Raw genomic sequence first — 13,785 nt, forward strand, 5'->3', positions numbered from 1 at the left:
CCTTATAAATGAAATCGTATAAAGTTTCTGTCATCGCTGTTGACCTGTGCAGCATTCTTCTTTTCTTTAATCTCTGGATAGGGTTTGGTTCCAGCAACGTTTGTTTGTAGGGTAATAAAAACACCATTGAAGATCTTCAATTTATATTGCCCATAGTGCAAACTTACATCTCATAAAAGACAAAAACCGCAAAGATAAACCGAAAAGCTGAATATTGTCACACCTGGACACCAAAGGTCTCTAAGCTCTGTGCGGCAGCTGTTACCATTACAGAACATGTGTTGTGTGATACTAGATCAGTGTTGTAAGCAGCAGCACTGTGGAGTTACATCACTTCCTGTCCATTTCAATCACTACAGGAAGATGACAAAAAAGTTCCTGCATGTGAGTGTGTGTGGCAGGTGAGAGTTATTGAGTGTCATTTCACATCCTTTGCAGCAAGTTACAACACAGGCCACTGATTTCCTGTCAACTCGGAGAGAGGCACACTACATTAGACGGTGAATTTTACAATGCAGAAAGAAATTAGCGGTACAAGCACTTTCTGTGTACTCTGTATCTGTAGCAGCCATCATCTGATCAGAGGTGGAGTTAAGACACGAAAGGCAAGAGATTATTTCCTCCACCTGTGTTCCTTAGCATTGCTATGGCCTTTAACCTGTTAAGCCCCAAACCTGTTTTTCAGGCCTCAGGCTCAAAAATGACATTCCCAGAACAATTGACCATATCTTCACTTCTAAAAAGGGGTAAATTAATCATCTTTTTTCTCAAAGTAATGATAAACCTGTGAGTTGGATGAAGAACAAGTCAGAATCAATATAGATGTTTTTTATTTTAAAGTAAATTCAGATTGAACATAATAAAACAATGTAAATTATAGTGTCCGTCCAAAAATAAAAACCATTACTTATTGTGAAAACCACCCTTGAATGATGGGATAGTAGACTAAAAGCTTTAGGAATCCAAACTATAACATATAATAAGTACCCTGTATCAGGATTGATGCAAAACAAGTGACATTTGACCTTTTTAGAGAGGTTTAGAAGAAGAAAAAAAACACTTCTGCGGTCATTTGGGTGGATTTTCCATATCTCTGGCCCCCCCTCGGTCGATTTTGATGATTGACACCTCTTTTGAACCGTTAGAGCCAATAGAATCAAGAGGGAAGTTCCTAAATCCATCTATACATTTCCATTGAGGAGTGAGAGTGATGTGCACGCAGTTTGCCCAAAAATGGAAGCTGGGTTGTAGCGCTAATTGCAGCTAATATGAAATCTCCGTTTTTGACAAAAATGGAAGGATGGATTATCAGTAATCATTTAAAAAGTGACAGACACATTGGATTAACCTTCAGCAGCGTTTTTCTCGTTTTAATGCCATTGAAAACAACTTTTGATCAGAAAAACAGCAAAGGTAAGACATATTTGCCGTTTTGGCTCAGTAAAGCGTTGTCTGGGTTTGCCTGAGCTGCCGCGAGTTTTGGTCGCACAGTGATGATACTTATACCTAATAAAGTATTTTTACCGTGAGTTCTGTGCTAAGTGCGTTAGCATTTTTTCACTCAGGGCTAATTCAGAGGCTCGGCGTTAGAGTTGTTTTGTTTAGAAAAAAATGGTTCATATCGTCAGTTAGCTGAGTTTCTTCCCGTTAAGTGGGTATGACACAACACAATAATAGGTTGTTAAATGCTAAGAAGCCCTCTGACACCGTTTCTTGCAGATGTTGCGTTTTTGCCCCCGCCCTCGGGGCCGTGGGGCTCAACAGGTTAAAAAAAGAGCCTCCCACTAGATAACATTAGTCTGCACATTACATCTGCATGTCTAAAGGCCCCTACACAACAAGCTGACACCAAAGAACAGGTCCCGACGGAACACGACTGTTGTGTCGCCTCACGTTTCTGCGTCTTGGCCAACAGTCACACTGGAACACACCGCAAAGACTTCAGCCGATGGCCAAGTAGCACGTACGAACTGCGCATGCGTGAGTGGCAATAACTCCCCTTACCAGCAGGCGGCGGTAGTGTGTATTCGTCATTCAAAAGAGGCAACCAACTGTTCAGCTCTCTGAAGCAGAAAGAAACTCTTTAAGCATTATGGCTGGCAACCTTGAAGGTCCTATGTCATGGCACTTTCTACTGATCATAATTCCATCGTTGAGGTCTACTAGAATAGATTTATATTGTTCAATTTTCCAAACTCACATTGGTTTCTCAAACAGCATCTCTGTATAGTATGTGTATTCACTCCGTCCTAAACGGCTTGTTGGAGCTCCTGCCCCCATTGGTCAGCAATGAGTCCACCACCGTTACAGCGGAAAATCAGTGATTATGTGTTACAATGGCATTACCAACCAGAAATGACAAACAGATGAGAATGCTGCGTGGGGTCTGGGTTGGCGGGACGTTGCGAGGCTCGCTGCTGCGAGGAGCCGACAGTGTGAGCTGGATTACTGGTGTGGTTTCCTGGTTGCTGCGTGGAGTCGGCGAGAAACAGCGAAACCCAGCCCGAACACACACACACACACACACACCCCGCAGCCTGGAAGATTGTGGGTTTTAACTTAACGGCTCCGCGGATTGGTCCATTTGGGTATGGTAACGTCACCATACCCAGAAAGAAAAAAACGATTTTTACTTGCTACAGGGCAGGGTTTCCGTTAGCCGGTAATTACCGGTTTTTAGCTGGTAAAATGTATTGAAAACCGGTAAATTCAAAACCTACCCGTCAAAATGTCCGGTAATAATTAGGGATGCTCCGATCGATCGGCCGCCGGTCATTATCGGCCAATATTCACTGTTAATAGTTTGAACAGGAGAGCTGGATCTGATCGATATGGACATAAACGCGAGTGAAGTGTAACCAGACGCGAGAGAGATCAGATCAGCTGCTCTGAGACAAGCAGCTCTGCTTAATCACCTGAAGCTCCGCCCTCTGTTTGCTGCATGAGATACAGACGGGCTGTCAGGAGAGAGAGGGGAAAAGAGAGGATCTGTTTCTCCCGTGTTATTATTCAAAGTAGTTTGAATGTAATAATTATGTTGTTTGTGGCATAATTTATTGAAAAAATGAATCTGAATTTGTTGATCTGTTACGATAATAAACTGAAGCAATATAAAAATGAGCTTCATTAACTGAGTTTTAAACATCAGCATATCCGGTCATAGTCCGGTAATTACCTGCTAACGGAAACTCTGCTACACAATTCATATTATTATTGAAACATGACTGGTAAGTTTCAAATTTGTCCGGTAAAATAAATTCTGTCCGGACATTTGACCGGCAAGAAAAAATCCTAGCGGAAACCCTGCTACAGGGTGTACTTTGAGGGGTTTTGACTGTTTACATGCAGAAAAAGCTACATAACACACAAGGGGACGGTAATAACTGGAAAAGCATGTCATGGGACCTTTAAAGTACTGCTGCTACCACATTCCATGAATCAGTAATTAATCCAAGATTATATTAATATACAACATCATAACACTGACAAATTATGTATCATCATGTACATTTGTATCTTCTGACTTTTATTGTAATATAGCCAATTGTATCCTCATTCTAATGTGTTATCTAATTGATCCTGTGGGGATTGTCCACAGTACTGAATGTATGTAATTCGCTTTGGATGAAAGCGTCTAACAAATGACATGTAATGTAAGGGCTGTAGTATGAAGGTATGAAATAAAGTTTTGTATTTTGCACTAGCGGTAAAAAGTGGTTTATTATCAAATGTAGAACTGTACAATGTAAACAATCGACTAAAATACAATAAGATAAAAAATAGTTAGTATGAGGACCAGCTGTCACAGCAGAAGGAATTAGGGGAACGGTCAGTGTGCCGGTTTAGACGCCAAATCTCATCAAAGGATGAGGCTTTTGTAGCTCATATTTCATGTTTTCATTGGTACCTGAAAACATGAATTATTCATGCGGTTGTCATTAACCTCTTAAACCCAACAATATTGCACAAAACTGTGTCTCAGGGCTTCTTAACATTTAACAACCTATTAATGTGTCATACCCACTTAACGGGAATTAGCACTAAGCGAAAAAATGCTAACGCACTTAGCACATAACTCACAGTAGCGATAGTGTATACTTCATGCCATCTGCACAAACTAGATATCATATGAAAGCTTAGAGTCCACAGATTCCATTGGTACACGTTTCATCACTGCGCGACCGAAACTCATGGCAGCGAAGCCAGGAAAGACAAGACACAACTTCACTTTACGGGGCCAAAACGGCAAATACGTCTTACCTTTGCTGTTTTCTGATCTAAAGTTGTGTTCAAGGGCATTAAAACGCATATAAATGCTGCTGAAGGTTAATCCAATGTCTCTGTGTCACTTTGAAATGACATATTTTTCATATAGAGTGTAACGGAGCTTCCGGTTTAGGGCATGCTGCGAGCGCATCATTCTAACTCACTAATGGATGGATTTAGGAACTTCCCATCGATGGACTTAGGAACTTCTATTGGCTCTAACGGTTACAAAGAGGTGTCAATCACCCACATCGACCAATGGGTTCCAGAGATATGGCAAATACACCCAAATGTACCCAGAGGTGAGTCCGCCTGGACTTACTTTTTCTAAACCTCTCTAAAAAAGGTCAATGTCACTTGTTTTGCATCAATCTTGATACAGAGTACTTATTATATGTTATAGTTTGGATTCCTAAAGGTTTTTGGCTACTATCCCATCATTCAAGGGTGGTTTTCATTATAAGTAATGGGGTTATTTTATAGACTGAAACTATAATTTACATTTTTTTTACTGTTCAATCTGAATTTACTGTAAAGTGGACCTATTATGCTATATTTGAAAAATATACCTATACAAAACGTGTTTTTTGCTTAAAATACCAAACAGATCACCCATTGTCGCCATGCCTCATACTGCTCATACCCCTCTTTTGCAGCCCTGTTCAAAACCGGCTGATTCTGCTTTAAAAATGTAACGTCTGCTGCTATCCACGCCCCTTTGTAGCGTCACGCAGTTTTCCCCTGCTAGAGAGATTTATATGGGGAGAAGCTCAGCTAAAGGCTGTGGTGATTAAATGCCATATTATGCTCCTAACTACTTCAAGCTTTATTTCTGAAACAGTATGGAGCTCAAACCTTTCTCTCTCGCAGAGTTTACCACAAGGACATTACGTTACACATATTCTCTCCAGTAGCCTACAGCGTTAGCTCTGAGTGTTAGCATGCTTGCTAATGTAAACACACAGCATATTACTCCTAAAACATGCCGCACATTATTTCTAGGGATGTCCCGATCACATTTTTTTGCTCCCGATCCGATTCCGATCATTTGATTTTGACAATCTGCCGATACCGATTTTTCCCGATCCGATCTTTATGCAATGAGAAAAAAAAGGTAACAAGATAATGGCTGGTCATCCAACGCGATGAATTCAGCTATCTTGGCTGTTGTTTTTTTGGCCTTTTCACTGTTCTGGGGCCGTTTCTCTTTCCTTTTAAAAGTCTCTGAAAGTGTGGGTTGTGTCAGTGCCGTTCCCTGAGGGGCCGCTGTGTACTCGTCTTGTTGGTGTTTGTTTCTCAGGTAGCGTATTAGATTGGTCGTGTTGAACGTAGCTCTGTTCTTTCCACCACGCGGAACCTCCGCCTTGCAAACATTGCATCTGGCTGTTACACTGCCTTCGCTTTCAATTTTATAATACTTCCAAACTCCTGACATTTTCTCTGTCCCGAAGTCACCAGCTGAACGTAGCCTCTCGTTAGCTTACTGCTACTATTAGACACTGCGCCCACTCTGTTGCCAGATTTGAGAGAAATAAGCAACCAGGTCTGAAAACAAGCCCAAAAGAAGCAACACATACATGATGTGTCATTTTCAACCAAATCTAAGGCCTCAGGATGACTTTAAGACGTGAACAAGGTCATTTTAGTTTTGTAACATTCAATTAAAAAAAAACATTTTATAAAAAAAGAAAAAAAAGAATTCCAGATCCCCGATTTTTATCTCCCGATTCCGATCTTTTGAAAATCACGTGATCGGCTCCGATCCCCGATCACGTGATCGGATCGGGACATCTCTAATTATTTCTGATACAGCACATAGCTTGACATGTTCTTTCTCAAGTGTTTACCGCTTGAACAGTGCCATTATATGTATTATATATATAACAACTTTACTCTAAGCCTCCAGCAGACATCCTGCTGAATACACAGACACACAGCTGCGACTGTATACGGAGATGAACGGTTGGGACCAGGGTTTCCGCAAGGATTTTTTTTTCTTGCCGGTCAAATGTCCGGAAATAATTTATATATTATTATTATTATTTGTATCTCTATCTCTCTCTCTCTGACACTTCTAAAGCCAACTCACAGGTTTATCATTGCTTTGAGAAAAAATATTATTCATTTACCCCTTTTAGAAGTGAAGATATAGTCATTTGTTCTGGGCATGTCATTTTCGAGCCTGAGGCTTGAAAAACAGGCTCAGGGCTCAACTGGTTAAAGTAATCACTGTGTGGATCTAACGTGTGTAGATATAGCCGACTTCATAAAATAACTGACATTCAAAAGCTAGGCTCAGGAATTCACACCGGCTGTGCAGCTCTGTGGAACCACAATTATTGAGGCCATTCGCTCAGCCAAGCTGAAACCAAGCAGTGTCAATGCCAAGTTCAACTGACAGACTGGCTGCAGTGCATTTAAGAGGGGCCTTTAGTTGACAACACCCTTCGATGCCCTGCTCCATACACACATTTATTTAACTTTTGAGTAGATTTATGTAGAAAGGAAAGCTAAGTGCATCTACTTTGAATACATTCTTTGGGTTTTTAATTATCCTGGAAAGTTGTAAGGCTGTCAGACGTGTTCACTAACAATGCCTACATCGGGTACCTGCTCTTTACATTTAAAATGTTTGATGATTCGGATTTCTTTTTTTATCTGCAGAATTTGGTGAAAAATATGCATGTGGTTATCCCCGTGTTAATGCATGAAGTTAGATCTGATGGCTTTGCAGTAGCCCTTCCTTGTTCTTTTTTCAGATTTGCTGATTTTGTTTGACACATCATACTGGATCAAACAGCTGCACATCCCTGTGTGTGCAGTGTTGGTTTGGGGGGAGGAAGAAAGACGACAGTGGTTGAATGCAGCGCTGTCTGTGCTGCTGAAAGTTTGGCAGCTAAACTGTCTGTAGCCTGCAGGCTTTACTACAGGAAATCTCTGCCATGTCAACACCGTTTCTGCACGGAGACACAGGCAGGCAGAGACAAACACAACACAGCCAGAGAAACAAACTGCACCACAAGCTTAGCTCTAGACACCTGAAGTAGTGAGTGATCTTCCTCTTCCTCTGGAGAACACATGTGCACCCACCCACCTCCCATTACCACTAGGATCTAAGCCGCTATAATTTATACCTTTGTTCCCGAATGGGGGACAGCGTGCAGAAGCTGGCTAGCTATGTGTGTAATTACGCTCAAGTGAGGGGATGCAGGGCCTTGTGTTTGGGGCTGGGATTTGAGGCCCGGAAGGAAGGAAAAGAGAAGAGAAGAGGAGGTGGAGAGAGGGGGGAATTAAGAAAGCGAGAGAAGAAAGAGAGAAGCAGTGAAGCTAGAGAAAATCTGGTTATTTTACGCACGGCTGCTTTGTTAATGGGCAGAGTGTGTTGTTTTGTGTGTGTGTGTGTGTGTGTGTGTGTGTGTATGTGTTATGGTGTTGTGTTTCGGGGAGGGGGGTGGGTGGGTCAGCAGGAAAGGGCTGTGTTTATCCAATCTGTTCCCTGCCTTTACCATGTGCTAGGAAAAACCACTGGCTACCAGAGGATGCAGGACCAGCAGGGGGGGGGGGACCTGCTAGTGTGTGTTCACTGAGCTCAAGAACCTGTTATAGGGTCTCTCCATCTAGTCATGTCAAATTAGTGTGTATTAAAAGGCATGGAATGGTAAAGAAATGTAATGTATTTTACACTACTAGTTAGGGTGGCTGTTCTCAATTAATTATAACTTAAATGTATTACAAGTAAGAACTTTTCTAACCAATTAGAATCCTTAAGGTGAGAAAGAAACCTCACAGATTCAAGGTCATAAGAAAGACTAAACTGTTTTTTAACTGGCACACTAGCATGAGACATCTTGTCATATTTTCCCATATCAACCCGTATAGGAGATGGATGCAATATTGTGGTAGTCCTGTTCCACATTCTCTTGAGGCTACAGCTGTTTTTATAAAGGCTACCGAGACAGGGATGTGTAGTGGTGATGGTGAGGTAAAAAGCTCTTAGGAATGATGCAGACTGCCCAACTGACGGTTTAACAGCTTATACTTTTACAATAGGAGCAAATAACATATGTGATGTCCACAGAAACTAACTCACAAGAAGTGGCTACAAACATTTGAATTTGAGCAAAGTCACTATATGGATTCAGAACACTACAGGTGGTAGCTTGAACAGATCTCAGCACCACGACTCCAAGCATTAACCATCTCTATAGAGATTGAAAAGCCCCAAATCACTAGGAGTATTTTTTAACAGAAACAATAACTGAATTTACAGAGTACAGACACATTTGCTGTGGTATCAGAATAGGCTTGTTGTCTGAGCAATTCAATATCCTTCTACATTCTTAAGACTCCATTCATACAAGCTATATGTTCAACCTGTCATTTAAGAGTCCATACACTTTAAGGCAAGTCTGATTGAAGACTTTTTTCCAATTCGACATTTAAGACCAACTTTAAAAACAACTCTCTTTGTGGGGTTCCACTGTCTTAAAAGCTTGATTGTGTTCTGAGCATGCAACCTCAAATAAAATATGAGCGTTGGTGGACCCTGCTTGATTAATGCAAGAGGAAGACAGTAAATCATTTTAAAGAATAGATATTAGATTTCAAATGCTACTTCGCATGTGTAAAAGACTAATGTATTATAAATTAAGTAATTATTAAAAAATGAATTAATTCAGTGACTTTATATATGTTTAACTCTGTTAAAAGATCACATCCCTCTGTACTTCTAAGTTGCCATTTATTTAATGTAAATACTCTTAATAGTGGTGTTAGCATTATTATGGTAACATCAGAAAAAAAACTGTTGCCGGTGAGGGGGAAATGCTCAGTGTTGCAGATGAGTTATCACAGCCCCCGTTACAGGCTTTGGGGAAACCCCTGCTTCAAAAACTACACGATTTGTCACTACCTGGGAGTCTCTTCAGCATGTCAAAAAAACACCAGTGGTTTTGGGCTGTTCGGAGATTTGTCATCCATGTGCAACAAAAAGTAAGATGAAACATTTCTGAGCAACAACATCACAGGCAGAACATTTCAGTCTACATTTTAGGTTTTGAAAGAAATGTTGAATAAGACAGAACTTCCAGAGAGGTTTTCATTGTAAATGTCCCACAATACTGAAGACATTAAACTATTGCTGTAAGCAAACAGGAAGGCACACAGTATATAGGCTGGGCTATTTTGCGTGCTTCCCCCATACCTCCATAATCAATCACTGATATTGACATGCCCTTTTAGACCAATGGTACAGGCAGGTCCGGACCGCGTCCCCAGAGATTGGCCAGTTCCCCTCCCATGCCCCACCTGCTAACAACCAATTCACTTCCAGAGTCCTTCCTATAAAGCTGTGGGGTAACTTCTCCCCTGGGGCCCACGCACGCACACACCACTTTTCCCAGAGTCTCTACAGCAGGGGTGCTCAATACGTCGACCGCAAAGGTAGTGTGGGTAGATCACATGGCATTGAAAAAAATCTAATTAAAATAAGTTAGCCTATCATCCATCCTTACTATGGCATTTGATTGACGTACAGGCAAGCCAGTCTGAGATCTCATATTTTCTAACACGCAGTTCACCACGCATGCACGGTCAACCGCGCCAGCTGCAATTCACCGGCGAGCTGATTACCTAGATAGCCTTCCAATTTATAAAATTCTACTAAAGAAAGGGTATAAAATTGACGTAATGACCAAAAATGTGACCTGCTCTATCGAAATCAGTCGGAAGTCGCAACGGCTCATTTCAAAAATAAACGTGGATATGCGTAAAAAAACCATCTTTTCGTGGTTCGGGTGTTTTGTTTATTTTAAATAAACAAAGTCTTGGCTTTCAGAATATTAAACTTGTTTCGGCAAATTCAGATGATAAATACAACTTTGAAGCTTCGGCATAATTACAAGCGGAGAACGGAGTAACTTGACGTCACAGCAGGCATAACAACAGCCGGTGTTTCACGTGAGTGTTTTCCCCGTGAAACAAACACAATACACACAAAAATACACAAACACACACACACTCACGAGCTTCCCCTCCAAACGAAAATATCTTCCCTCCGTAGTATTTTGATCATTTTCTCCACTAATAATCAATCAGATCGATGGATTCCAGAGAAGAGGAAACTTTAAAGGCCTTTTTCTCAAAATGATGACTCGGTGACAGTCATTATATAATGTGACATATTTCACTTAATATTTGGAGTACAACAACAATCCTGATATCATTAGAAAGCTAGGAATATCCTCTTTCTAGCAGTGTATACAACTCAAAATGTGTCTTCGGATCAATGCGACTGAATTCGATGGAGCAGGTCACAAATGTACTGAGTTGTATTGTGCCATACAGGTTCATGCAGTTATGCAAGGTGCACCAACATAAGGTATACTCAGTATATATATATGTTTAGCATTTTTAATGTAGGTAGATCATTTTGACTTGGTCATTTTAAAAGTAGCTCCCAAGCTGAAAAAGTGTGGGCACCCCCGCTCTACAGGATCAAAAGTGCTTCCGATGTTGGTTTGAATCCAGTGCACAATCTTCTAAGCACTTTGAGCAGAGTAACACTTTCAGAAGGATGAAACTCAGGCTGCTAGTGCTATAAATAATAACAAACATTAGCTAACAAAACTGGACAATAAGCAGCAGTGTCAGTTCACAGGAAGTGTGACAGGAACAGGTTTAGTGGAGAGATGCATACATAATAATTCTCCTGCACATTCCATCCTTGTTCATACATCCCTCTGACCTAGCGTCCATCTACATCTTCATAATTGGATGTTGATTCCACAAGCAAGCAGCACTTAACCTTTCATCAGCCTTGGAGAGAAATGCTAAAGAAAAGTGGAAGGATGTGTGGACGCCACAACAGTGCCATTAAACCACAGCGTGCAAAACGGATGATATTCTCAGTGATGGGATTCATCAGCAGCTAATGACACCAACATATTTCCAGTGGAGGGTCCGGGGATTTAGCTTGGCTTGTTTGTTTCCCAGCAGAAGAAAGGTTAGATGTTGTGTGAGAGCTGAAGGATGAAGAGGGAAAACAGGATACGATATATATCATGGTGGGAGAGGTCAAGGATAGATTCAAAAGGCACGCACACACTTGGGTCAGAGATGTACTCGACAGGCCGTCTCCTCTATCACACATACAGCCCACACACAAACACTCGAGAGCTGCATTAACACCAGCCTCTCTTCTAGGCACAGCACTCGGTCCAGAAGGCCCTCGCTGCAGGAGGAGGATGGGGGCGAGTGCGGAGGAGGAGGAGGGGGGAGGGGTAGACAGGTGAGAGGGAGGGATGAGAGAGAGCGAGAGAGACAGCGATGACACTCAGTTTTGAATGTCACCACGGTGCTAAAGACCCCCGCTAACCTTTTGGCTGGAAATGAGAGGACTGGAAGAAGGGGAGGGAAGGAGGGGGGAGCAGACAGGCAGGGAGAGATGGAGAGAGGGGGAGATGGAAAGGGTGAGAAAGAAGAGAGGGAGCTCATGCATAGTAGAAAGGGAGTGGGAGGGAGGGTGGGTGAGGGGTGAAGGTGGAGCGATATATGGCGAGATGAAAGAGATTGAGAAAAACAACAGCAGCTCTTCTGCTAACAGGCCTGCCATCCATGACACATGATGATGGGAGACAAAATGGCCACCCTAACAACACCAACCTCAGATACCCAACACCAGGTTTTCAGCACCAAGAGTCCATCAGGAGCTCCACAGCATCAGGTGCCCCCCACCATGCACAGGAACAACACGTCTGCTCAATAGTGGCCCACCTCCAAATACATTTCAATGTTTTTCTCTGGTGATACTGAGGAAAGGTTCTGGACTGTCAGATCAATAAAGTATATATCTATCTACCTTAATCCTAAATAAAAAAGAGAACTAGGGCAGAAACATAAGGTATTTACAAATTGTGCAAAGATTGAAATCAATTCAGCTTTCAATTTATGCACTACACCCAGTTGGCGTTTAGAGTGTTTTTTTGTTGAATATATGCCGTGCTAAAATATATATATTATACATTACATGGTTGTTTTTTATGCCTCTGAAGAGCTTTAATAGTCAGTTGGTAAGGTCAGCTTGGCATGAGAGGAAGTGCTTAAAGCACAATGTTGATAGATCTTAGGCTTTCATTTCAGATCTGTTTTATCCACTTACTTAAACCTGGCAGTCTGAGTTCCGAGTGCTTTCTGGACATTTTCTCACAGCCAATGGGAAATACATTTCTTGGGGATGTGATTTAATAGTTTGCCAACTCGAACTGCAACCATAAGTTCACTTACGTTTGACTTTGGGGGAAAGGATGGACCATTAAGATATATTCTTTTTAATCTTATAGATGAATTGATAAAGAAAATAATTGTTTAGTACAGCCTGTTGTCACCTACCCAATGCTACTGTTCAGTTAAAATGTATAGTTTTATGGTGCCGACTATGGTAGCTTTTTATCTTCAGCTATTATTCTAATTATAAAAGGCAGGACTATTCCGATAAACAGTCACTTCGCAAGATGCTGACAATAATTCATAATTTTGTTTCAGTAAAGTATTAAAAAACATTTTGGTATTTGTGTTTCAACCACAGCAGCACCTCATTGGACCTAGAATGCGAGTCGGGGCTAATGCTTCAAGTCATATAGAAAGTGAAAATGTGCTTTTGATAAAAACGTAAAAACATAAAACAGCCTCCAGCCCTTATCACAGACCAATAGCTTTACTAAATATTTAAAATTGAAATAAAACCTAAACTCTGGTTAATGCGACTGTTTTTTTTAACTGATAATTGAATAAGTGAAAGGGTGAGAGAAATGAGTGAGAACGGGAGAGAACTATCTCCTGATGGGTTAGACTTTTATAATAATAAAAGTAATAAAAGATTAGCAAGGGACGTCGGTGGACAATACACAGCAAAGAGTCAAATCAGAAGGGAGGGGAAAAGACAGGAACAATGGCCATTTTCACTGGCAGAGTACAACAGCATCAGTGTTGTCAGCTCAAGCCTGAGTGCTCAATGCATGCCGATAGGGGCTCCGCGGACTTTTCGTGCTCTCATTTGCACATACAAACTGCCCTTGGCATCAGGCCCTTCTTCCTACATGTTCATATGGTTAGATGTCTTGCTCCGAGCTATCCTGAATACAGTAAGTGTTGGTTAAAAGGTCAATAGAAGGTGGCACATTGTGAGTAAAGACTTTCAGATAACAAAAGCCGATCACACTATTGATTCATAGGTCAGGAACGGCTTATTCAAAAATGTGACACACTGGTGGACAACTGTTATAAACAAAGTTTGTTTCATTCTTCCACAAGCTAAGACTCAACGAACAAGGCCATGGCATACAGTGGCTTGGTTAAAGCTTCATGGTCATGAGAAATATTGGCTTGTTTGTTGTGCGAAGATGGGATAATGGGTGTAAAAATGTGGAGAACGAGCAACAGTGCATGGATATTAGACCGGATTGAACTGCAGCATACTGTAAAATCTCAATAAACCGGTAAATCTTAATGTTGTCTTTGAAG

The 13,785-nt window shown here is 41.3% G+C and overlaps 1 protein-coding gene across 1 annotated transcript in view; it reads right to left on the reverse strand.

Moving 5' to 3' along the window:
- Positions 1-13,785, reverse strand: part of chd7 (chromodomain helicase DNA binding protein 7) — a 92,736-nt gene that overhangs the window by 76,319 nt on the left and 2,632 nt on the right.

The sequence above is a fragment of the Gymnodraco acuticeps genome, unplaced genomic scaffold (assembly GCF_902827175.1).
Source record: "Gymnodraco acuticeps unplaced genomic scaffold, fGymAcu1.1, whole genome shotgun sequence".
NCBI lineage: Eukaryota > Metazoa > Chordata > Actinopteri > Perciformes > Bathydraconidae > Gymnodraco > Gymnodraco acuticeps.